Source organism: Odocoileus virginianus, chromosome 6 (genome assembly GCF_023699985.2).
Source record: "Odocoileus virginianus isolate 20LAN1187 ecotype Illinois chromosome 6, Ovbor_1.2, whole genome shotgun sequence".
NCBI classification, from domain to species: Eukaryota; Metazoa; Chordata; class Mammalia; order Artiodactyla; family Cervidae; genus Odocoileus; species Odocoileus virginianus.
Window position 1 is genome coordinate 33,407,471 of NC_069679.1, and position 26,910 is coordinate 33,434,380.

At 43.0% G+C, this 26,910-nt stretch overlaps 1 long non-coding RNA gene and 1 other non-coding gene across 3 annotated transcripts in view; one reads left to right on the top strand and one right to left on the bottom strand.

The window, feature by feature from the left end:
- Nucleotides 1-2,749: 2,749 nt before the first annotated feature.
- The window catches only part of LOC110147234 (uncharacterized), a 44,303-nt gene continuing 20,142 nt past the window's right edge, over nt 2,750-26,910 (top strand). The window contains exons 1-3 of one of the 2 annotated variants that reach the window (XR_002316790.2): nt 2,750-2,957; nt 7,227-7,434; nt 11,160-11,310. This is a non-coding gene — a long non-coding RNA (uncharacterized lncRNA). Of the gene's footprint in view, nt 2,958-7,226; nt 7,435-11,159; nt 11,311-26,910 lie in introns of those variants that run through there. The other variant, XR_011488243.1, reaches the window with a different exon arrangement.
- On the bottom strand, nt 3,977-4,049 carry TRNAF-GAA (transfer RNA phenylalanine (anticodon GAA)). The gene has a single exon. It is a non-coding gene; the product is annotated as a tRNA-Phe (tRNA).

Sequence of the window (26,910 nt, forward strand, 5' to 3'; positions counted from 1 at the left end):
AACCAGTATTCACAACTTTACTGAGTACAATATTTGTGCACATTTCTTTTTACTTCTTTTTTGTAGTATATAGTCAAAATACTGCATCTTAGGATAGTTCTTCCTTTTCCCACCTCCTTCAAATGGGCACGTTATCCATCTGTATTCCCATTAAGTTCATTTGTTATTGCTCATTCCATTTGGGTTCTTCCCACCTCCTAGTTTAATCATTTATTTATTTTTGGGTAGTGAAACATTACATTGTTTTAAGTATCAGATTTATTTAAATCAAAATATACTCAGAATACTTCCACTTCTCCCATCACTACCCTGTTTATCTTTCCCCATTTGTTTCTGCCCTGTTCCCAATCACTGTAGATAACCAATATCACTAATTTAGAGTTTATTTTTTTGATATTTTCTTTGTACAAATGAAAATATACTGAGTTCTATATATGAGTATTTTATATGTGTATATATCTTCTTTTTGGAGAAGGCAGTGGCACCCCACTCCAGTACTCTTGCCTGGAAAATCCCATGGACGGAGGAGCCTGGTAGGCTGCAGTCCATGGAGTCTCAAAGAGTCAGACACAACTGAGCGACTTCACTTTCACTTTTCACTTTTATGCACTGGAGAAGGAAATGGCAACCCACTCCGGTGTTCTTGCCTGGAGAATTCCAGGGTTGGGTTCGCACAGAGTCGGACACGACTGAAGTGACTTAGCATAGCATATCTTCTTTTCTTTCATGAGATGAGATAAAGGTGTTATGTGTGTGTGTGCTCAGTCGTGTCTGACTCTTTGATTCTCCAGGCAAGAATATTAGAGTGGGTTGCCATTTCTTCCTCTCCAGGGGATCTTCACAACCCAGGGATCGAACCTGCATCTCCTGCAGCTCCTGCATTGGCAGGTGTATTCTTTACCACTGAGCCACCCGGGAAGCCCTAAAAGTCAGTTGGATGAAGTTTTCAAAGAGAGTGCTCATGTTTGCTCAGCTGTGTCTGACTCTTTGCAACCCCATGGATTGTATTCCACCAGGCTTCTCTATCCATGAAATTTTCCAGGCAAGAATACTGGAATGGGTTGCCATTTCCTACTCCAGGGGATCTTCCAGCCAAGGGATTGAACCTGCGTCTCTTGACAGGTGGATTCTTTACTACTGCATCACCTGGGAAGCATAGTATATGTATATATACATACATACATACATATGTGTGTATATATATATATATACACCACACACACAAATGCCTATATATTTTTTTTTCCCATTTGTCTTATATGAAAGATAGCATACTATAGATATTCTTGCATTTTGCTTTTTATATTTTTTTTTCTGTGTGTCCTGGAAAGAAATCACTCCATATAAATTGATCTTTATTCTTTTTTATAGCTGCTTAGTACTTCATTGTATGGATATATCATAGTTTATCTATAGGAGATTTTAGCCACTCTCATGTATGGCATTGAGCTCGGTTGCTTCTAATATTTTGCAATAGTGTTGCAGTGAATAACCTTGTAAACATTCATTTCATATTCTTGAAGAGTTATCGTCTTCAGAAGATTTATCTCTCAGTAGATTCTGTTAAGTACATCTATAGATTTTGTTAAGTATTGTCCAATTTTCTTCTAAAGGAGTTGTACAGATCTTCATTCTCACCAGCAATGAGTCTTGCCAAGCTAATGTATTACCATATTTTCTGCTTTTTTCCAGTCTTCTAGATAAGAATTTCAGTATTGTTTTAATTTCTCTAATTTTTTTCATATACATGAGGGTTGTTTATTATATTTTTTGGGTGAATTGTCCTTTCTTCTTGATTTTTAAAGAGCTCTTTACATATTAGGGGTATGTCTGTTGCAAGGATTTTTGCCCATTTTGTTAGTTGTCTTTTACCTGTGTTTATGGGGTGGTATTTCCCCCCCATGCTCTATTTTTAGGTGGTCAGATTATCTATCTTTTCTTTTATTGCTTCTGTATTTTAGGTCTTTGTCTCAACACTGAGATTGAAGAGGAATTTGCTCATTTTTTTCTAGTACTTAAATAGTTTTATTTTTTACATTTTACCTTTATATAAATCTGATACATTTAGAGTTTATTCTTTTGTATGACATGAAATAGATCTAACTGTACCATTTTTTTTCTAAATGGTTACCCATTTGTCCTGACACCATTAATTAAAAAGTTCATCTCTGCCTCAGTGAATTAAGACATCACTTTTATCGTATAATAAATTGCTCAGTGTCTCCTTTAAAAAATTCATTTTTGTTCTTTTTGTTCTTTGTCATGGTGTGGCTTGTCTTATGCTGTCTATTCATTGCCTGTGGCCACAAATAGCATCCCAGATTGGTGTTTGTTCTTCTGAAAGTATAGTTAATTGTTAATTATTGCACCAGTAATCTTGAAAGCTAGAGGAATGTACCCTCTGGCTATGTATTTATAAAACACTGTTAACGCAAATTGAACCCAAAGCTATGAGACGTTGCTCCTTCTGTCCATATGTTATGAGTATCTGTTATAATGTAAAATCATGAGGCTGAAATGAAGCTTTCTAAAATTACTCTCAGTGCTACTTTGGAACCGCCGTCTTGAAACCTTGAAGAATGACCTCAGGAGCACCAGCTTTATTAGGGTTCGTTGTCTTTGGCTCCTTGACTTGTTTTCTTAATTTGGTTGCTGGATCTAGGTAGACCAACTGTAATACTGTGATTACTGCCAGAGGAGAGTCATTAGAATTATGAGGTCATTTAACTTTTGTGTGCACCTGCATCTGGAATCCAAAGTTGCCTGGCAACAATGATATCCTTGTTAAAATACAGAAAACCTGGAACAAAATCCAGACATTGTCCTTCCAGAATGACTTTAACACTGAAGTGAGGAAGAATGCCATCTGACAGACTCCTGTTTTCAAAATAATGAACAGTTTGGAGAAAGATTAGTGAAGGCTGAAGCAATGTTGTAAACTTTCCCCATTTTTTAAGGTATTTGATTAGTACTGTAGGTCTGGCTTTGCTTACATAGCACCCCGAATTCTTGGTCTCCAAATTTCAGAGTATGAAGAAAGTGCTGGAAAGCTAGAGGAGCCGTAATTTCTTGTCTTTGTTTTGTCCTTTTGATACTGACTTTATTTTTTTCCTTTTGTGTTTTGGCCACACAGCATGCAGGACCTTAGTTCCTCAACCAGGGATGGAACCTGTTCCCCCTGCAGTGGAAGCACAGAGTCTTAACCACTGGACCGCCAGGGAAGTCCCAATACTGACTTAAAGTGAAGAAGAAAGGCGCAGTGAAAAATGAAGCCATGGCTTCTAGTAACAGTGAATTTTCTTTTACAGGCATGTTATTCATGATCTTGACCTCCAGAGGGAGCAAGAGGGTTATAGTTAAGTAATACTAATTCCTGGGAAAAAAAAAAAAAGTTCCTCTTTCTCCTTGCCTCCCATCCTCTCCCTCATCTCTTTTTCTTTTTTCTCTTCCCTTTGTCTTTCCCTTCCACCATGCATTTTGAAGAATGATGTCCTCTTCAGCATTTTCTATTTTCCTGGTACTTTTACGTGACATCTACATGAAAGTGAAAGTATAGCCACTCAGTCGTGTCCGACTCTTTGTGACCCCATCAACTGTAGCCTACCAGGCTCCTCCGTCCATGGGATTTTCCAGGCAAGAGTACTGGAGTGGGTTGCCATTTCCTTCTCCAGGGGATCTTCCTGACCCAGGGATCGAACCCAGGTCTCCCACATTGTAGGCAGACGCTTTACCATCTAAGCCACCAGGGAAGTCGATGTTTATTGGAGTATGTGCTGTGCTGTGCTTAGTCACTCAGTCATGTCCAGCTTCGCAACCCCATGAGGCTCCTCAGTCCATGGGATTCTCTAGACAAGAATACTGGGATGGGTTGCCATGTCCTCCTCCAGGGATCTTCCCAACCCAGGGATCGAACCCAGGTCTCCCGCATTGCGAGCAGATTCTTTACCATCTGAGCCACCAGGGAAACCAAAACTTTTGCCAAAACCTGGGATCGAACCAGGGACCTTTAGATCTTCAGTCTAACGCTCTCCCAACTGAGCTATTTCGGCTAGATGACATTCACATAGGTTTCCCTAAATCTTTATTAAGCCTATCTGTCTCCAGATTGTCAGACATGACTTCCTGATGGTGGAGATCTCTTACTGTTTCAGGAGAGTGATTCTAAAGGAATCTAGATGGAAATGGGTTTCTGTAGGTGGGGCTATTTCTTTGGAAATGGTCTATTCATCCTTTCACCCCCCATCCCTCCACTCTGCCACCTCCCCTTATTTAGTGAGAGGAGGTCTATGCATTCTTCTCCCCTTGCTCCTACCCAGCAACAAAAACGTCTGAGTGTATGGTGGAAAGCCAGACCCAGAGCTTAGGTCTTTTTTAACAGTTAGACAACCCAGCCTCTAGGTAGCTTCTGGTTGAGAGGTTGGTCCATAACCAGCTCCTTTTTGAGAAAAAAGTTGGGAGGGAGTGCTTTGTTTCTTGTTGGTCTCCTGCTTGCACAGGACATTTGCTCCTTGATGATAGGTCCCAAATGTGTTTGTTACTTTCTCTGGTATATAAGTCTACAGAATGCATGGCCTAGTTCCAACATACACATGCTCGCTTTCCTCTGTGGTTATCGCTAAAATCAAGTGGGTTTGTGTTGTCTGCATCTGCACCTTAAATGTTACGCTGCCTCTGAGAGCTTGCCTGGAGAGAGGTTTGGATTGGGTCAGGATTGCTCCTCCCTGTCCTGACATGGCTTCGCCTACAGAAGCTGCCAGCCCAGGTACAGTCGTGCATGGACCAAGCCTTTTTTCATCTCATGGTTGGGCTTCATGTGCCATCTGTATGTTGGTGATTTCTGAATTATTCTTATCACTTCTGACCCCCTATTCTGAGTAGCCTGTTGAACTTTATCCCTTGGATGTCTAACTGAAATTTCAAATTAACTAGATGCAAAACCACATCTTTGACTTATCCCACCCTGAACCTTTTTCTTCCCTAGGATTCCCCATTCCAGAAAAGTGGACCACCGTCTGTCTGTTACTCACATTGGAGTCATTCTTGGTTTCCCATTTTCTTCACCCCTTACCTTCTAACCCATCAGCCAATTCTATTAGTTCTCCTTCTGAAATATTTTCCACACCTGCCTACTTTTCTTCCCCTTTCCTGCTCTCTCCTCCACTTCCACTAGGTAGCAAGCTGTACTTAGCTCTCAGCTAGACCATTAAGATAGCTTCTTAACAATGGAATGTAATGATGGACTCTCCGCATTCCCTTGAGTCTCAGCTAAGATATCACCTCCTCAGGGAGGCCTCCCCTGACTGCCTACCATTGCACTGCCCGCGCCTGCATCCTGTCTCCTGCCTTTCGCTCTTTGTTGTTTTTGTTTAGTCATAAAGTTGTGTCTGGTTCTTTGCAACCCCATGGACTGTAGCCTTCCAGGCTCCTCTGTCCATGGGATTTCCCAGACAAGAATACCTGAGTGGGTTGCCATTTCCTTCTCTAGGGGATCTTCCCAACCCAGGCATCAAACCCGCATCTCTTGTATTGCAGGCAGACTCTTTACCACTGAGCCACCTGGGAAGCCCACCTTTCACTCTTTATCACAACGTATTTTTAATTTCTTGCATTACAGTGACCATAATCTGACACTGTCTTTTGTTGTTTCATGTTTGTCTCTTCTAACTAGGTTTTAAGCCAAGAGCAGAAGGAATCTTGTCTGTTTTATGCCTCACTGTGTCCCTAGCACCCAGAACAGAGCTTTTATGTAGTAGGCAGACAATAAATGTTTTTTGGCGAAATGAATGAACTGATTTTTCTGGCTCCTGAGAAGCCTGGGTCTCAGGATGACTTGTGTGTGGAGGTGTCACCAGCAAATCAGGAAGTTGTCTCCTATCCTTAAACCTTCATTACATTGGGTGCCAAGAATATATCTGAGGTACTATTTGTTAACTAGCTCAACCACCAATACAGGAAGTAGAAAAGAAAATAATTGTATTTCAGGTTAAGCCCTTTTAATGGAAACATGGAAATGCATCCACTCCCTCTGTCGCCTTTAGCCCTAGTTCAGGTATATCCAATCTCAGCTGAATAAGAAAAGCTGGTCTGTATTTCTTTTAAATCCTGAGACCATGGAACTGGGGGTGGTGCTAAAAGAATATTAAAAAACCTTCTTTCATGCCAGAAAATGGAGAGTGGGCTCTGAGAGGGCTATGTTGGAATGCTCAGGCTGCGTAAAAATACTGAGATGAGTGCTAGGCAGTGTAGTTCTCACCATCAGCTGGTGGTCTGAGTCACTTGTGGAACTTAACATGGCTCTTGGGCTGCTTCCCAGGCCCGCTGAGTCATACATTCCAAGAGCTGGGTTCAGGAATCTGTACCTTTTAAGTGCCACAGATACTTGTGGGACAGAGCCAAGGAAGAGCCCCTGGACTGGTGCAAAGAGGATGAGCTCTTGATGTTATGTCAGTCGCTCAGTTGTGTCCAACTCTGTTGACCCCATGAACTGTAGCCCTCCTGGCTCCTCTGTGCGTGGGATTCTCCAGGCAAGAATACTGGAGTGGGTGGCCATTTCTTCCTCCAGGGGATTTTTCTAAGCCAGAGATCCACCCTGGGTCTCCTGCATTGCTGGCAGCCTTTACCATCTGAGCCACCAACTTAGCTCAATAAATTCAAGGAACTGTGTTTTTTATCCTAGCTTCTAATTTTTTAAAAATTGGAGTAGAGCTGATTTACAATATTGTGTGAGTTTCTGCTGTGCAGCAAGATGACTCAGTTATACACACACATATAGCCACTCTGTTTTTAGATTCTGTTTCCATGTAAGTCATTACAGAGTATTGAGAATAGTTCCTTACGCTATACAGTAAGTTCTTAGTTATCTATTTTACATATAGTAGTGTATCTATATCAACCCCAATCTCCCAGTTTATCCTTCTACGCCCTACCCCCTCGGTAACCACAAGTTTGTTTTCTACATCTGTGACTCTATTTCTGTTTTGTAAGTTCGTTTGTACCATTTTTTAGATTCCACATATAAGCAATATCATGTAATATTTGTCTTTCTCTGACTCACTTCACTTAGTATGATAACCTCCATATTGAAAGAATGAGTTGATCTATATAAACTTGGAGGGCTTCTTCTTAATATTTTGTTGCTGCTGTTGTTTTTATTGTCATTAGGTGGGGAGATGAGGATGCAGATAATTATCTATGGTAGGCTCCATTTTCTTTTTTTTTTTTGGTAGGCTCCATTTTCATTAAAGGAATGTTAAACAGACTGCCCTCCGACTCCCAGTTTGGTCTGGACAAGCTGCAGCAGTTTCAGGAGATCAGCGGGTGGGAGGAGCGAGAGGTCAGGGGTTACTCCCACACCCCTGCCCATCCCCTTCTTGCTTGGCCTTGGTTTGGGCAGCCTCTCTCTCACAGCCATGAGCCTGATAAGGTTCTGACAAGGTAAGCTCATTCCTTCCTCTTGCCCCTTAGGCTTCAGGGTGGTAAATGTCTCCTGCTGTTTCCAGTTGCTGGTTGTCTTACCTTTCCCTTAACCCTGCCCACTGCTGCTGCTGCTGCTGCTAAGTCGCTTCAGTTGTGTCCGACTCTGTGCGACCCCATAGACGGCAGCCCACCAGGCTCCCCTGTCCCTGGGATTCTCAAGGCAAGAACACTGGAGTGGATTGCCATTTCCTTCTCCAATGTGTGAAAGTGAAAAGTGAATGTGAAGTTGCTCAGTCATGTCTGACTCGTAGCTACCCTATGGATTGCAGCCTACCAGTCTCCTCCATCCATGGGATTTTCCAGGCAAGAGTACTGGAGTGGGGTGCCATTGCCTTCTCCAAACCCTGCCCACACCTTTTGTGAAGCCATACCATTGATAAGCTAATAATGGTCAACCACTAGCCACCCTATGCCCTGCTTTTTGGTGCTGGGCTGTGACTTTGCAAATCACCCCCTTATTTGGGATGGCTCCCCACCAGTTCTACACCTGTGGGGTGCAACAGGGAGCCTGCAGGGGCCAAGGGACGTGGGCCTGCCCTGGCTTACTCTTCCTGTTCCCTCGGCCTCATGACAGCCTGTCCCCCAGCAGTGGGGTGCAGCCCTCTGCCTTTTTCTGGCATTCCCAGGACTGTCCTCAATGGTTTCAAGTGCTGGGTTATAACAACCCCAGGCTTTCCCCTTCATCCCCTGGCCCCAGGAGTGTCAGCTGCTTTTTTTTTTTTTTTTTTCATTTTTTTCTTTTTTTTTCAGCTGCTTTTTTTTTTTTTTTTTTTTTAGTTGGAGGCTAATTACTTTACATCATTACAGTAGTTTTTGTTATACATTGATATGAATTAGCCATGGATTTACATGTACTCCACATCCCAGTCCCCCCTCCCACCTCCCTCTCCACCCAATCCCTCTGGGTCTTCCCAGTGCACCAGGCCTGAGCACTTGTCTCATGTACCCAACCTGAGCTGGTTATCCGTTTCACCCTAGATAATATACATGTTTCAATGCTGTTCTCCTGAAACATCCCACCCTCGCCTTCTCCCAGAGTCCACAAGTCTGTTCCATACATCTGAGTCTCTTTTTCTGTTCTGCATATAGGGTTATCGTTACCATCTTTCTAAAGTCCATATATATGTGTTAGTATACTGTAATGGTCTTTATCTTTCTGGCTTACTTCGCTCTGTATAATGGGCTCCAGTTTCATCCATCTCATTAGAACTGATTCAAATGAATTCTTTTTAATGGCTGAGTAATATTCCATGGTGTATATGTACCACAGCTTCCTCATCCATTCGTCTGCTGATGGGCATCTGGGTTGCTTCCATGTCCTGGCTATTATAAACAGTATTTCAGCTGCTTTTTTATAGTTACTTTTCTGTTACCTCACAGAGTCCTTTCACATATTCAGATCTCCAGCCCTATTTTCTTTTTATTGTGGTATAAAACACAGAAAATTTATCATCTTAAACATATTTTTTTTCCATCTTAAACATTTTTTAGTGTCCAGTTCAGTGGCATGAAGTGGTCTGTTTCCCATTGTTGGAAAACACATCTCCAGAACTTCTTGATCTTTTAAAAACTGAAACTCTGTGTCCATTAACCAATAACTCCCCTCCCCTACTCCCCCAACCCTGCAAGCACCCCTCTACTTTCTGCCTGGATGAATCTGACTACTGTAGATACTTTATGTAAAGATTTCTGACTCTCTAAATATTCTCTTTATTAAAATATTTGGCCTTCTGTTTTCCTGATTAGACTTGGACATATCTCTGTAAACAGTTCCTTCTTTAAATAATTTTCAGTTAAACTTGTTAAAGGTTTCCCAAATGGCACAGCAGTAAAGAATCTATTGCCAATGCAGAAAAAGCAGATTCTATCCCTGGGTTGGGAATATCCCCAGGAGAAGGAAATGGCAATCCACTCCAGTATTCTTGCCTGGAAAACTCCATGGATAGGGGAGCCTGGTGGGCTACAGTGTATGGGGCTGCAAAGAGTCATTTATGACTGAGCACACATGCACAGACTCCTTAAATGAGCCTGCTGATTCCTCCTGGGATCCTGACTGACATATTTTCATGGTTGGATAACAGTTGTTAGTTGTTAAAATAACAGTAAAGGTGAAAGCACTTTTTAAAGTAAAAAATATTATGTGTGTTCAGTTTCTTCAATTGTGTCAGACTCTTTGCAACCCTATGAACTATAGCCCTCCAGGCTCCTCTGTCCATGGGATTCTCCAGGCAAGAATACTGGAGTGGGTTGCCATGCCCTCCTCCAGGGGATCTTCTCCACCCAGGGATCGAACCTGTGTCTCAGGTTTCCTGCATTGGCAGGCAGGTTCTTTGCCATTAGCATCACCTGGGAAGCTCCCCAAATGCTGTGTATTGTTACTAGTACTAGCAGGGGTAATATTTCAAGAGGCCTCTCCTGCAGTGTCCCTTGAAGTACCATCCAGGGAAGAATGAGGACAAACACTAGAACATGACTGCAGTCTCAGAGTTTCGACAGATACTTCATGGACCTAGGCCTGAAGGTCAGAATGAAAAGCCAAGATAGGAACTCTGTCCCCTTTCCTGAGAGGGTGTAAGGAACATAACAGAAGTTTCATATTTATACTCACAAATTAATGTGAGGAAGAAGCTGGAGCGTCTGTGTCCTTAAGTGATACTGAGGCTCTGGCTTCAATCAAGGCAAGGCTCTGATCCCAGATGTTGGTCCCCAGCGATTCAGTGACACTTCAACATCCTGACTTAAAATGAACAGTCTGGTTGCTTTTCCAGGGTAATAAATCACTGGAAAATCCCCAAACACCAGCCCACTCACAAAGGCCAGAAAATCCTTGTAGCCATATCCCTGGCGAGAGATTTCCCTGCAGGGTGAGGTCCCCCAGCCTCTTTAAGAGGAGCCCTCCTTTCTGCCTGGGTCACCTGCTACAATGAGGCTTCAGTGTCTCCCAGGGGCTGTGAAGGGACGAGGAGGCTGGGCCAGGAGGTATTGTGGGCCAGTCCAGTGAGGAGAGCCTTGGCTTCCTAGACTAGAGTGCCCTGGCTGGCTGGAATACAGTCATCTCCTGCCAGGAAAGAGGGCCTCAAAACACCAAGTCGGAGGGAGAAGAGAGGCGTTTCTGGAGCAGCAGTTAATCAAGAAAACCTGGGCAGCAAGGGCAGGCTCTTGCTTTCTTCTGGAACTGTGTGACTGGCTTGGTTGGTCTGTTTGTACTCGGATGGGGTAACCGTGAGAAAAAGTGAGTTTTGTGGCCGGATGCTATAGGACCCCCACATGAGCTGCTCCTCCAAAGTCCAGGAGCTCTGCTGTTGCTGTTGGACTCAGTCGCTCAGCTGTGTCCTCTTCTTTGCACCCCCCTGGACTGTAGCCTGCCAGGCTCCTCTGTCCATGGAATTTTCCCAGCAAGAATACCAGAGTGGGTTGCCTTTCCTTTTCCAGGGGATCTTCCTGACCCAGGGATCAAATCCACGTCTCTGGCGTCTCCTGCATTGGCAGGCATGTTCTTTCCCACTGAACCACCAGGGAAGCCTCCAGAGCTCTATAAGCCCCCAAAATTATTTGCAAAATTGTGTGTGTATGTGTGAGTGTGGGCGCGCATGGGGATTTGGAACAATTTTCTGGGGCCTGTAAATGTCATCTGATTCACAAAAGGGTCAGTGTTGCCTCTCTGCCTCTTTCCCCAACCCCAGGTTGAGAACAGTCCTAGATTATGAGTCCCTGGAGGGCAGGACCATGATGTTCGTCCTTGAATCTCAAACAGCATCCTGCGTGGTATGATCTGTGCATAGTTTTTTTTTTTGTTGTTTTTGTTTTAAAAATAAAATATAGATTTTATTTGCCTCTGGAAATCTTAGTATTTTGTATTTCTTTTTTCCCTGGAATTGTTAGCTATATTAAAATTGAAAAATGTTATTTTTATGAAAAATCTTATGGGCAGTTGCAAGCACTTTTGTTTATCACTTAAAATTTATTTTAATTTTTTAATTGAAGTATACTTGGTTTACAATGTTGTGATAGTTTCAGGTGTATAGCCAAGTGACTCAGTTTTTTCAGATCCTTAATTTGTTCAGTCTTTTAGTGAGTATTTGCTAAATTGAGGATATTTTAGCAAACTTCAACTTCTAAGGAATTCCCAAGACATACTTTTCATCTTGAGGGTGTACTTGTGATGGGAGACCCTTTCCAGGGTCACAGTAACAGGTTCTTCTGTCTGTGGGTTGACTGATTCAACATGAGTCAGCATCAAAGGAAGTAAACCCTAGTGTAAGAGACTGTGTGCTAGTACTGGCTTCTCCATCAATACTCCATGCTTTTGGTTTTTCCTACTTTCATCTGAAAAATCATAGTCTCTTCCTGTTTCTCTTACTACTCAAGTTTTATGAGGAATCATGATGAAAATGAGAGGAAGGAATTTTATTTTAAATTCAAAGTCATGGTACTAGCCCAGATAGATGACATAGAAGTCGGGTACTTGCTTTCACTTCCAGGTTATCAGAGAGGAAAAAAAAAAAAGAAAAAATTGAGGGAGGAAAAAGAGATGTAGTGAGATGCTGTCACTAAGACAATTATACATCAACATGACATAGTGTAGTTTACACTATGAGTAGGGAAGAAAGGTAGCTTTGAGTCCCTCACTTTAAAATAAAACAGTAGAAATGAGTCAGAATAGTGAAAAGACTATATATATTTTCACCATTATCATCTTCTTGGTTGGAGTTATTTTCTTCCTCATTTTAGTTATGACTCCTGGTATAAGTGAGAAGTTAAGATGATGGGATTGGATAGGGAGTGGGCATCATATTTCATTGATTCTAAAAGGCACATTTTCCACCTTCTTGCATCTCTGGGGATTGGTTGATGGTGTCAGCTGGGCTCAGTGGAGACACAGTTGTAAATAGTGCTCCAACTTGCACATAGTCGCTCATGTTGCCATCCATTCAGTCTAATTAAGTTCACTATTGCTACTGCAGGTGTTGAGTTGCCATTTAAAAGGTTCTTAAAAAGATTACACTATGACTTGGCATTGAAATGAAAAATTACCATGTGTGCAAAAATTTGTGGAAACAGAGCAACAGGTCTTTGATATGGGTGAAGCAGATATGCATGGTTGGAGAAATGAACGCAAACTCATGGTTTTTGCAAAGCACCCACTGAGTGCTTTCTGGATGCTAGGAGAGGAAGACCCATCCCTGAAGTAGAAGACACTGGTGCTGAGATCCATGATAGGGTTGCCATCACAAGCAACTGAGAGACAGGAGAGAATGTCAACACTTTTTGAAGGAAAAAAAATGTCAAAGCAAAGAGAAGTTTGCATTAACTCTGGAGTCTACTGTTAAGCTGTAGTTGAATGGACAGTGTTTTTTCCTTTGTGGTACCTAAGGAAAGGTGTGTCTTAGATTCAATGGTAAATGGTACAAATGCAGGCGTAGGATGTTCAGGGAGTCACTACCATTTTACAGAAAAGGAAGACGGAGCCCCAGTGCCTCCTTTGCTGGGGGGCTCACTCTGAGGAGATTTGACGCAGAGATGGGAGACTGTTGGCCATGCCTGTGTGAGTCGGGGCATCTGTATATGGGTGACAGTCTGGGTGGCCAATGAACAGGAGATAGCATGGGTCTCAAGTATAGAGGGCAAAGAACCAGTCCTCCTCTTAGACATGTGACCTTGAGATAGATGAGGGATTAAAAAAAAAGCATGGATTTTTATTTAAAGAAAATGTTAACAGTTCTGGGGGTACTTATAGTAAAAATTAAACCTAAACACTTAAAACAGTGTAGTAGTTTCATACCCCACTACAAATATAAAATATTTTAAAGTAAACTCAACTAGTAAATAATGTTTTGAAGATTATGCTTTTAAATTTGCCAAGCATGATTATGTATGTGTGTGCATGCTAAGTTGCTTCAGTTGTGTCCAACTCTGTTTAAACCTATGGACTGCTGCCTGCCAGACTCCTCTGTCCATGGGATTCTCCAGGCAAGAATACTGGAGTGGGTTGCCATGCCCTCCTCCAAGGGATCTTTCCAACCCAGGGATTGGACCTATGTTTCTTATGTCTAACCTGAGTTGGCAGGTGGGTTCTTTACTATGAGTGCCACCTGGGAAGCCCATGATTATGTATAAGCAGGTTAAATTTTATATTGTTAGTCCATGATTAATATCGCCAAAATAACAAAATCACTTCAGATTAATAAAAGCACAAGAAAATTAATTATTGCACATATCTACATTTCTGCAAAATGTCTATTAGCAAACAGAACATGAACACAAAGAATGGAAACAACTTGTCTCTTTATCCGTCATAAAACCCATCCCCACCTTGACTTTCCTCACATGTGGATGAGAAAGCCTCAACAATTCTGGTTCTTAATCCTCCATCATGTTTATGATAGTTCTTAAGCTGCGGCTCAGGAGCAGAGGTCCATGGATGGGCTCCAGTAAGCTTGTGTGCCTCTGAAGTTATATGGAAAATCCTGAGTATTATGTGCATTTTGTTGGTATTGAGTAGAGGGATTCTGGTTGTCATCAATTTCTCAGAAGTGTCCATTTTTTGAAAAAGAAGAAAAGCATCCACGAACTGGTCAGCATCGTGGGTCAGTTGTGACCTGGCCCTGGGCCCCTCCTGACTATGGGCACTTTGGCAGGAGTTTTGGCTCAGCAGGAGGCTGGGTGAGACCCAACAGCATCTGAGGGTGCCTCTTGAGACACAAGACACCTGGAAGATGAACTTTGTGATTCTGTCTTGTTCTGGGGAATTTGGCTGCTCAGATGTCCCAGCTCTTCCTCAAAATAAACAAAGACAAACCACTGCATTCCTGTGCCATCCAGGTCTAATCTGGTACTTTGAGCTATTTCAAGTGACAAAAACCAGGTCCTAATCCTTTATTTTTCCTCTGGCAGGTCAGAGATACCCTTACTGTGATAAGGAGAAGCTTGTGGGTACTGAAGGGGTAGAGATCCAGGCCACTTGCCAGGGGTGGTGACTTTTATGCTTCAATTTGAAAATGTAAAAAGGTTAGTTTGGATGGGTTCTCATTGAGTTCTAGGGAATTCCTCTGTCTCCCAGACCTGGTCTGGCTTACACTGATGCTCAGCCTCTGAAAGTTTCAGGTTAAGAGGGGACTTGAGAGCTAAGACTGACCCACACTTAACATCAGAAATTATTGAAGAGCTGGTTTAAAACACAGATTTCTTGAATCACCCTTAGAGATCCTGCTTTAGTAGGTCTAGGGTGGTGTCCTGGAATTGTTACATTTGTTTTATATATATACACACACACACATATATATGTTTTTAAAAGTTTATTTGCTTTTGTCTGCGCTGGGTCTTTTGTTGCTGCATGCGGGTGCTCTCTAGTTTGTGGCAAGCAGGGGCTACTCTCTGGTTGTGGGCTTTTCATTGTGGTGGCTTCTCTTGTTGGGGAGCATGGGCTTTAGGGCATGTGGGCTTTAGAAGCTGCGGTTCGCAGGCTCCAGAGCACAGGCTTAGCAGTTGTGGTACATGGCTTAATTGTTGCCTGGTGTGGGATCTTCCCAGACCAGCGATTGAACCTGTGTCCCCTGCATTAACAGGTGGATTCTGAACCCCTGGACCACCAGAGAAGTCCTTATGTTTGTTTTTAAAATTAGTATCTCCAAGGGATTTTGAGAAAGGGACCCTGAAGGGTTTATTCTTCCAAATGTTGCAAGCTGGAATGAAGAGAAGGATATCTGGGCCCTCAAGCATTCAGTCCTTCTTTGATTCTGGTGGCTCTGGGAGCTCTCCTGCTTGTCTTCAGAGAAGGGAGCCCGGGGCCTATTTTTGCCTCCTCCCAGATCTGATGTGAAAGCCAGGATGACGTAAGTCCTGGGGCCATGGCTCCCTCAGGCTCTGCAGCTGGGAAGCTCCTGCTCCGCCCTGCCACCTCCAAGATTTCAGCTCTTCTCACCACAGAGAGAATGCCTCCCCAGGAAGGGCACTGAGAATAGCGTGAAACATCGTGGCTAAATCCATAACCAAGGTTTGTCTGATGGGGGCTGCCTTTTTCCCATCCCTGGATCCCACCAAAGCTGTGCACTGAAGACTGAAGAAGATAGTGTCCTAGTCAGCAGTTCCTGTGGAAAAGCACCAGTCACAGAGTACTTTTATTCATTCATTCATACACTGAACAAATACTTAATTGCTTACCATGTGCTTAGCAGTATGTTAGATTCTGAGATCAAGGGTGAACATGACATCGTCCATGCCTCCATGGAGTGCTTACCCTAACAGTGTGAAAGACACTGAAAAACAACTCTGAAGTTTGTACAGGGGCAGGGGCAGGGGCAGGGGCTTTAACCTTATTTTAAGAGAGAAAGGGAGTGGTGTAGAGGTTTATCTTGAAGATGATTTTGCATTGCAAAATGACTGGTCTCTTCTCACGTTGTCTGTTTGTTTGGGGTAGGTGGAGAGGAAAAGCTGATGGGGACTGCCAAGTGGCCCCCTCTCCCAATATAACACTGAGCCAGCATCAGAGATTATCTAATTTATTTAATCATTCATTCAATCAATCACTTGGTTAGTTAATGACAGTTGTAAGTGCTAAGAAGTATCCAGTATTGTGGGAGTTCTTAAAGGAATCCTAAGTCTGGGATAGGACTCAAGGGAAAGAATTCTTCAACAGGTAACTTTTAACCTGAGACCAGAAATAAGAGGTATAAAATGGAACAGATTGGGTGGTATGCTGGGGCCTGGCCAAAGGGGCTGAAGCTGACGAAACAAGAGGGCTAGGGTCACCGTGAGGTTAGGGAGAAGCAGGGTAAGATCCTGCAGGGGCCTCTGGAGCTTTGTCTTTCTACTTGTTCGTATGTGATCTTGAGAAAGTTTCCTACTTTCTCATCTGGAAAATGGGGGACACATTCAACCTGGCAAGGCTGTAGCAAGGATGGGAAGCTGCCTTGTAAAAAGTAGCTTTCCAAAAACAAAATGGTATAAGTCCTCAGGATCTGACAGGTCAGTTTGCTCACTTGAACGTGACAGACTGTTTGGGCAGGAGCCCAGATGGGCCCCTCCTTCACTCCCAAAGCCTTTCTGTGTCAGGGAAGGAGGCAAGTCTGCCCTGTCCCCTCAACCCTGGCCCACGTCTGCTCAGCCCATCATCCCGGCCCATCATCCCTGGGCTCAACCAGAGGTGGCATTTCCTCCAATAGGCTGACCAGCCTCCGAAAGGTTCCCTTGTTTCTGGGTGTGCTGTTGCTTTCATTTACTTTTGTGATTTCTCTGACTTAATAAGATCATAACTCATTCATTTTGTTGATTTTGAAAAAGTAAGTTTGGGTAAACAACAAGGACCTGCTGTATAGCATAGGGAACTATATTTGATACCGTTGTAATAAACTATTATGGAAAATAATCTGAAAAAGAATATACACACACACACACACACACACACACATACATACATACATATATTTATCTGAAGCACTTTGCTGTACCCCTGCAACTAACCCAAGACTGTAAATTAACCATGCATTCTTTGAAAAAAATGGTTAAAAAAAGTAAGTTTGGGAATAACAACCTGTGATTAAACAAGCCTGCATTTTTTATAACTCAGTAAATCCATATTAATGGAATCTGTGGACAGTGATGGAGCAACATGACATTTGTAGCATCATGGAACAGGAATGGAACCTAGCATTTATTTAAATTTTATGTGTTAGATACCACATGGAATACAAGTGGTCAGTGGAAATGTTTTGATGAAATGAGGATCTGTCTGCTCTTCACTCTCTCTCTCTTTAAATATTGGGTAAACACACACATGCAAAATTTCTAGATTACCCTGAAGATCTTGTCAACTTTATGAGGATTTATATAACACCTCTCTTCCATGAACAGGTGTACCCTCCCATTAGCAATTCTCCTTCTTGATTCCGTATGTGTTTACTAAGATTTAGTCAGGAAGGAGAATTCTCTGCTTTAATGATGAAGGGGGCATAGGAAAAAAAAATCTCTGGGCTGAGTTAGGGGCCCTGAGTCCTAATGTTGGCTTAGCCACCTGTGTGTGTGATAACACTGGGATGCAATTGACAGCAAGCCACAGAAAACTCTACAAGTGGCATCTTACACAAAGAGATTAATTTTTCCCCTGTAGCGAGAAGGCTAAAAGGAACTGCTCAATTCAGCTGCCAGCTTAATGATGTCTTCCAGGTACCTGGTGTATTTCCTTTTTACAGTCCTTAGCACGTGGACCTTTTTATTTTTAAATGAATGCTTCAGATTTTAAACATTTTCTAGCAATTCAAATTTACTTTTTTAAAGTTTAATTTTAACTGGAGAATACTTGCTTTACAAGGTAGTGTTGGTTTCTGTTGTACAACAATGTAAGTCAGCAGTGTGGGGACTTTTAATCTTCAAGCTTGTAGCTTTATTATTACAAGATGCCCACCCCCGCTCTAGACTACTCAGGCAGAATAAACAGAGAATCTAATGTTTGGCTTACATCCCCAAGAAAACAGTTTTCCAAGAAACCCTCCTGGTAGATGCCACTGGTTAGAACTGTCAGATAGAGACTCAGGTGCAAGGGAGACTGGGAAAATGTTTAATTGTCTCACCTTGTAAAGTGGAAATATCAAGGGATGAGGGGGCTGGAAATGCCTATAGGATTAGTCAAGGGGCAGCCTCTGCCCTGGTGTCCTTGGACAATTTATGTCATTTTGGATACTGACTTTCTCAGCTATAAAATGAGGTGTTTTAACCAGGATCTAGGTGATCTCTGGTGGAGAAGGCAATGGCAACCCACTCCAGTACTCTTACCTGGATAATCCCATGGATGGAGGAGCCTGGTAGACTGCAGTCCATGGGGTCGCGAAGAGTTGGACTCGACTAAGTGACTTCGCTTTCACTTTTCACTTTCATACATTGGAGAAGGAAATAGCAACCCACTCCAGTGTTCTTGCCTGGAGAATTCCAGGGATGGTGGAGCCTGGTGGGCTGCCATCTATGGGGTTGCACGGAGTCAGACATAACTGATGTGACTTAGCAGCAGCAGCAGGTGATCTTTGGGGCTCCTTTTAGTTCAAAAGCAGGAATTCTCAAACTTTAATGTGCATTCATTAAATTCACCTGGAGATCTTGTTAAAATTCCAGTTCCAGGGGTGTGGTTGGGGGGATAGGGTACCCAAGAGTCTGAATTTCTAACAGGCTCTCTCTCAGGTGATGGCTGGATCACACTTAGATTTGCAAAGTTCTGTGAATCCTTAGATATCTTTCTGCTTTCCTTAGTAGACAAGCCAGCTTAAGGCAAAGACTGTACAAATTCCTTAAGTTGCCTAGAATGACTTTGAATTCTCAGAACTGTGTGTGCACATTCCTCCTGTTTTTTCCCCCCAGCATTTCTGGATACAGAAGAAGTGAAAGAACTAAAGCCCCCACCTTAAAGACAGTATAAGTAGTTAGAATAGAGACTCGGGCAGAGGAAAGAGCTTTTCTAATTGAATTTTCACAATAACCCTGTGAGGTCAGCATCATCGCTCTCATCTCACATATGAGGAATCAGAGACTCAGGGTAAATTACTTTCTTAAGATTGTGCAGCTGGCTTGGATTCTAACCCAGGTCTCTGACTACAAGGCCATGTTGGTACATTTCACTATGCAACTTACAGAGGTCCTTGTGTGAGAGACAAGGGTGAATACAAGTGTGCCGCCAATTAACTGATGATTAGCTTGGTACAAACCTGTCTGTGCTGCTTAGTCTCCATTTTTCTCTCCAGTCCCCTTCTCCACCGTCCTCTGCATATCTGGGGAGACTGACCTACTGCCTGGCCTCTGGCCTCCAGCTGGGACTGTAGAATTGCCTCCAAGAGACTGGAGTATGGAAGAGAAGGAGGGTGAGATGTATTTGTTCACCCCTTAACCCGTGGTTTGGCAGTCGCTCTTTCTCAACATTAAAGCCACAGCTCGGGTGCCCACTTTGTGCCTCTCATTTGTTCCTAGTAAGTACTCCCTGCCCCATGCTCTCAGGCCTGGGGGGTAACTGCTTCCCCCTCCTGATGGTCCCTGGGTGCCTCACTGTCCCTTTCTGTTTCCCTTTGCCCTGCCCACTCCTCTGTAACTAGTCCCTTGATTGCCTTTTTGAAGTGCTGCTTGTTTTCTGATGACATTGTGATTCACTGACTCATTTCCCAAAAATGTCCAGGTAGTGGTGTGTGTGTGACTGTATGTGTGTGGGGGGGCTTAGTCAGGTCCAACTCTTTGAGACCCCCTGCACTGTAGCCCGCCCTGGAATTTTCCAGACAAAAGTACTGGAGTGGGTTGCTATTTCCTACTCTAGGAGATCTTCACCACGCAGATATCCAACCTGCATCTCCTGCATTGGCAGACAGATTCTTTACCACAACACCACCTGGGAAGTCCCAGGTAGTGGTAGAGATGGTCAAATATTTACTACAGACAGTAGCAGGAGATTTGGGAGGCTGTAACAGGCAGACCTTGGGGAGAAGGCAGGGATTCCCCTGGATGGTGACAGGTGGGGAGGATTTGTGGAAACAGTGGAGACAGAATATTTGAGAAGAGTATCAGGCAAAGGCAAGGATTAAAGGGGCCTGGGAAGCTCCCTGCGTTTGAGGATCAATTGTATAGTAAGTTGCCTGGGGTGAAACCAAATACGAGTGGCTTATAGTAATAAGAATGCTAACATTCTGCAGAGCTGTGTGTCACTGTGTTCAAAGTGCTTTACTTGAACTCCCTCATCTCCAGCAGTCCCGGATTAGCCTTGTTTTTAGAGAGGAGGAGGAAGTGAGCCACAGAGAGGTTAAGAATCAGTCCAGGGTCACCCAGGTCCAGGATTTAACCCTTGGTGGTCCGGCTGCAAGCCTGCCCTCGGAAACACTAGGCTGCGGAAGGCACAGATGACATCGACTCTTTTGCAGCAGGGATGAAATGTGAAGGGAGCCATGTCTAAGAGAGGGAACCAGGGTATGCTGGGGAGCAGGGGAATCAGCTGTGCTCTCCCCTTCCCAGAGGGGAGTTTCCGCAGAGCCTTCAAGTGTCAGGGCAGCTGGCTCTGGGTCGCGTGGCAATCAGATTGGTTAATGCTTTTCATCCTGCCGGTTTTTATATGTGATGACAGAAGTCTGTCTCTCCTTTCCACATGCCCCAGGTCAGAGTCCTGTTTCTTTACCTCGGTGGAGGGGACAGGGCCTGGAGGAAGATGATGCCCCAGTCCTGGCAGAAATCCTGTGTCTGCTTTGTGGGAATTTAGAGACAGCCTATTAGGTATTAGCATAATTGCTTTTGTTTTTAATCTGCTTGGAAATGAATTTCTTTAGCAGCCTAAATAGCTCCAATTGGCCAGTTTGTTCTCTTTCTAGTTTCCATGTGGGAAAGTAGATTTAACCCGAGTCTAATTTTCTTCGTCTGTAAAATGGTGGCAGGAACACGCACCTGCTGGTCACATGAGTACACGTGAAGGCCACATCGCAGAGGCTGCCCCAGGAGAGGAGTTCACAGATGTTAGTGGTAAGTTCTGCCCCAATCCACATTTGTTTTTTCCATTTAGTCATTGTGAAATGACAGGAAATGTATTGGAGGGTAGTTTCTCTCCCGTCCTTTCATCCTCTCCTTCCTTGACACTCCTCATTGGTGAAAAGTTTCAAATATACCTAAATATAAGGAGACAGTGAAATGTACCTTCCTTATTATCTAAATTTATTCAGTTGCTTGCAACTTTTGCTTATCTAGTTCATTTTTGTTGAAATATTTAAAAAACATCTCAAATGGCATACATTTCACTTCAAATATATCAGCAGGCATTTCTTAAATGCCTTAAACTTTTACTAAAGTTTCATCTCCCATTCAAGGACTATTTTCTTTTTTTTTTTTCCATTTATTTTTATTAGTTGGAGGCTAATTACTTTACATCATTACAGTAGTTTTTGTCATACATTGAAATGAATTAGCCATGGATTTACATGTATTCCCCATCCCGGTCCCCCCTCCCACCTCCCTCTCCACCCGATCCCTCTGGGTCTTCCCAGTGCACCAGGCCCGAGCACTTGTCTCATGCACCCAACCTGGGCTGGTGATCTGTTTCACCCTAGATAATATACATGTTTCAATGCTGTTCTCTTGAAACATCCCACCCTCGCCTTCTCCCAGAGTCCACAAGTCTGTTCTATACATCTGAGTCTCTTTTTCTGTTTTGCATATAGGGTTATCGTTGCCATCTTTCTAAATTCCATATATATGTGTTAGTATACTGTAATGGTCTTTATCTTTCTGGCTTACTTCGCTCTGTATAATGGGCTCCAGTTTCATCCATCTCATTAGAACTGATTCAAATGAATTCTTCTTAATGGCTGAGTAATATTCCATGGTGTATATGTACCACAGCTTCCTCATCCATTCGTCTGCTGATGGGCATCTGGGTTGCTTCCATGAAGGACTATTTTCTTAATTTAATGCCATTAATACACCTAACAAAATGGAACAATAATCCCTTCATAGCAAGTCATATCCAGACTGTATTCAGATATCTCCAGTTGTCTCTAGTTGAATGGATTGTCTCAGGATCCCGACAGGCGGGGCAGAGAGGAAAGAGGGACCAGTGACACAGGGCCCTGTTTACAGTTCTGAGAGTTTAGGAATTTCTTTGCATTTTACACAATGACTCAGCATTGCCGGTAAAGTGCACCCTAACATTTGTGGTTTTGACTGTCTGGAAACAACTGCAGATGTCCATGACATTTAGCAGTGTCTGTCCAGGCATAAATGTTAGTCCTAGACCCTTGCAGGACTGTGCCTGCAGGGAGTGTCCAACGAGAGTGTGCCTAGTTGGGAGCTGACACTTGGCTTTTTAGTGATGTGCTGTTGTTCTCACTTCTTGTTCTTTCCTGATTTAGGATTTCACAGATTGTACCATTGAAAAAAGATTGGAGTCATACATAGAATGATTGGGTTTTTATTTCCCAAGTAAGGATATTAGAAATGATCTCCTATCACCCATTATTTCATAAAAGAAAGGGCTTTCGAATACTAAAAGAGCAGAACTGATATTATCTCAAAGGGTAATCTTCTCTGGGAAATGACAGTTGGCCACCTGATGTTGAGATATATGTATATATATACACATGTCCGTGTGTGCAAGGTGTGAACCACACTTTCCATGGTTCTGGTTTTCCCATTTTCCATTAATGGTGAGGACTTTGTCATAGTTTGGTATTTGGGACACATTCTTCCACTCAGAAGTTAGAATAATGGATAGTAAAAACTGGTAAAATGATAAAAATATCATCCTTATTTGAAAAATAGTCCTTGAATGGGAGATGAAACTTTAATAAAAGTTGAATACAAAGTAAGCTCACAATGTGGGGCAGGCACAGGAGAGATGCCACGTTTTTGAACTATGGTCTGGGGAGCATGTTGGAGCCAGGTGTAAACATTTCCAGATTCTCTAATAGTTCTGGTGTTGGATCAAGGGCTGCCAAGAATTATTTTCTTAAATAATTATACTTCTTTTGGCTCACAAACATTCTTGTTGATCTTGCTCACATTTTCCAAACCTACATTCCCATCCTAGTTCTGTAATATACACTCCTTATCCATTGTGTGAGACCCCAGCCATTTCCTACAACCCTGAACCTCTCCTATAGCCCGACACCAGTACTTAGAGTGTATCTCTCAGCTACTCCGCTCTGAGCTTCAGACCAGTGATTCCACTTGCCCTTCCTCCCCTCCACACAGAGCTCCTGCTCAGCTGCCTCAGTCTGGCTCCCCGCCCGCCCCCCGCCGCCCTGCTTCCCCACGTGCTTCTGCCAGAACCCGGGAGTTCTTTCTGACACATCCATCACCTCACATCCACCCTATTACCTAGTCCTGAAGCAATTACTTCCAAATATATTCCCAGTTGAGTTGGTTATGCTGTGACCGCTGCTACCACCTCAGTTTCGGTCACTGTTACCTCTTGCCCAGATTATTGCAACTGTTCCTCTTAATCTTGAATCCCATCAGTCCATTCTTCACACAGTAGCTGGAATAACTTTCTGAAAATGGAAATTACATCATGATGCACTCCCTGTTTAAAACTCTGAGGACATTTGGGACAAAACGAGAAAAAGAAATCCCTAACGGGCTACACAGCTCAAGTGGTCTAACTATCTTCCAACTCTAACCTCATCTCAAGCTGCTTTCCTCTCCATTTATCATGTTTAATTGATCCTGCTGGACTTTGATTGCCTTGAACACTCAGACATTTTCCTGCTTTGGGGTAGGAACACATGCTATTTCTTCTGCTTTGAAAGTCTCCCACACCCTCACCACTCTCTGCTGTTGGCCCTCTGTGCTGTGCTTTCTGAGGGCAGACTCTTGACTCTTCCTCTCAGTAACAAATAGCCAACATCTAGCATAGTTCCAGGGACGGCGGAGCCTGGTGGGCTGCCGTCTATGGGGTCGCACAGAGTCGGACACGACTGAAGTGACTTAGCAGCAGCAGCATAGTCCTAGGCAGGGGGTGCTTGGCAAATCTCTGTTGACTAAGTGAATGACTCTTCCAATTAATACCAATATTCTTCCCTCCCTATAAAAGGACAAAAGGAGATGCTGAATATATTTTAAAAAGAAAAAATCCCATATCTTTACTAGATCAACCAAATTGGTATTGGGCCTTGAGTATTCAGGCCAGCATTTATTTTTATAGTTATAATAATGGATCTTTCTGTAAAATAAATCATATTTTAAGTGAGTGCTAAGTTCAGTTCCATTTAATCAGCATTCCCCAAATTGCCAAGGTTCCTGTAAAGCTCCTGTAAAGGATGACCTCTCTGTCTTTAATAGGGTGCTAAATCCATCCATTTCTCTGAGAGACAGAGACCTATAATACATCCATTTAAAAAATCAGAGTGCCTTATTAGTGCCGGTTATTGAGAAGGCTAAAATCAAATATACTTAAAATGGTCCTGTAACTCAGGTTCACACTGCTATTACAATTTTAAAAGAGAAGACTCAGCATATTTGTAGACCCACTTTCTAGAGTATTTTTCAATCGATTATATAATTTAAAATTTTTTTGATAAATCAGAAATGAGATGTCCTCTGAGAACTGTAGGTCCATATTGAACTCCCCCTTTTCTAATTCCCTTTTAACACTTTGTCTGAGTGACTCCCTTTTAACACCATATCTTGTTTGCTGATTATCCCTACTTTCCGATTCAGCTTTTCACTACATGCTACTCTAGTCCCCATTTTTTATTTTGCAGGTATGCTTTATCTCCTCAACTATATTATAAGCTTCTTGTAAACAAGAAGTTGGTGTCTCTTTCACCTTATGCATCCCCAGAATAGCAGTCAGGGCAGGCTAAGACATGTAGCAGGAACAAAATGTTCCCCAATCTCAGGGGATTTATTTCCTACTCCATTTGCCCTCTAGTGTGGGCCAGCAGGGCGTTTCAGATGATGCGGGTCATGGATCTCTCAGGGACCCAGGCTCATGAAAGGCTTCATCTTGACACTTGCTTGCCTGATGAAAACATAAGAAACCATACTGCTGGCTTTTAAAGCTTCTATCAGGATATAGGACATATCATTGCATAAGCATGCCATTAGCTAAAGCAAGTCACGAAGTCTTGCACGCCTAACTTCAAGAGGGGTAGGCAAGTGAAACCTGACTGTGTACCTGGAAAGAGGAGAGTCAGGAACACCAGAGGAACCACACTCAGTACCTGCAGAGCCCTGCTTGGTTCCAGGCTCATGGTGGAAATTCTATGTGTGTGACTGAAGATTATATGTGTTTGACTGAAGATCGAAAACATCTGGAATATATGTGAGTACAGATAAAGGAGAAGGCAGTTGCTAGTTGAAAATGAAGAAAGTATTGTTTCAGTGTATCCTTTCTCCTAGTTGTAACTCCCCTCTTAACATCTGGAAATAAGAAAAGCCCTGGGGAATATCTCAAAATAAAGGACCCAAGTGAATATCTGTCATTTTGCAGCCAATAGCCATATACTGGCAAGTGATCTGGTCTGCCCCCTAACCTTGTACACTTCTCTGCCAATGATTTGAAGTACTGCAGATGCTGACACACAGAAACCACTTGCCAGCAAACACCATGAATCTGGGAGGGGAGTGAGGGATTTGGTGAAAGAATTATGATCTAAAACTGGACTCATGGGTTAGAATAATGGGTTCATTCTAAGCGATCATTGTGTGATGTTTGGGTCTAAAGACTAGTTTTGCATAACACCAGGATGGCAGAGCTTTGAACAACAGCATGTGTGAAAAATCTCCAAGGCTTTCTGTTGACATGAATCTTACTGTTATTCATAGTGGAATGGGGTTGCCAAATGAGCCAATGGAATGTCAGTTTGTTGGTATGGACAGGACAGGGAGCCAATGGAATGTCAGTTTGTTGGCATGGACAGGACAGGGAGCCAATGGAATGTCAATTTGTTGGCATGGACAGGACAGGGAGCCAATGGAATGTCAGTTTGTTGGCATGGACAGGACAGGGAGCCAATGGAATGTCAGTTTGTTGGCATGGACAGGATAGGGCAGGGGCTCAAGGATTCTGCACAGCTAGAGTGTGGAGGCTTGAGCTCACTTTGGGATGTCACCATGTGAGTAACCTTGGCAGTTGAGCTGGCCCAGTAGAGAGTAATGGGGTTACCACTGGAACAGGAACACTCAAGGACTGGATGGAAAAACTGGATCAATTTAACCTAGAAAACAGAGAGACTGGATTGGGGAAGTACAGGATGAGGGAAGGCGAGGACTACCAAGGAGAAGAGAGAGTATACTTTTGTTTTGCTGCTGAAGACAGAATGAGGGTAGGTTATAGGGACACAGATTTGACTCATGATTGGGGAAAGAACCCTGTGAAAGTTAAGTCTCTTGTAGGTTATATCTTTGAGGAGATGTACAGCTCCAAAGTGAGGAGTGAATGGCTATCCCAGCTTGCCCAAGGCTGAGATTTTCAGTGCTAAAATCGGAAAAAATCCGAGGCAAACCTGGATGAAGAGATCACCCTACTAAAGAGGATCTTAGTAAAGGATCTTACTAAAGACGACCCTTAATGTCATCTCAGGTCTCTTTCCTCTTAGAGGTTTTGTGATTTCTGGGATAGATACTATGTTGATTTTCCCAGAAGAATTTCAGGCAGAGCAATGAAATACAGTATTTTTGGTTTCTAATCTCTGATTAACTTAATCACATAGGACTTTTTCGTGCTCACTGAACACTTGTCCCACACTTGTATTTAAGATTTAATTATTGCTGCTCAGTTCATGCCCTAAAATTGCATCACACAGTCAGGTGAACATTTCCCTGCAAGTTCAAGGTCATTCATTACATAAGTGAGCATTTCAGAAACAAAGAGCTGCACCTTTCTTAGGAAATCACAATGGATAATTTCTTGATTGTTTGAATTGTTGTTATTCTTAGAAAAAGCATGAAGGAGGTGAACGGAAGTACAGGAAGTTAAAATATTTCCAT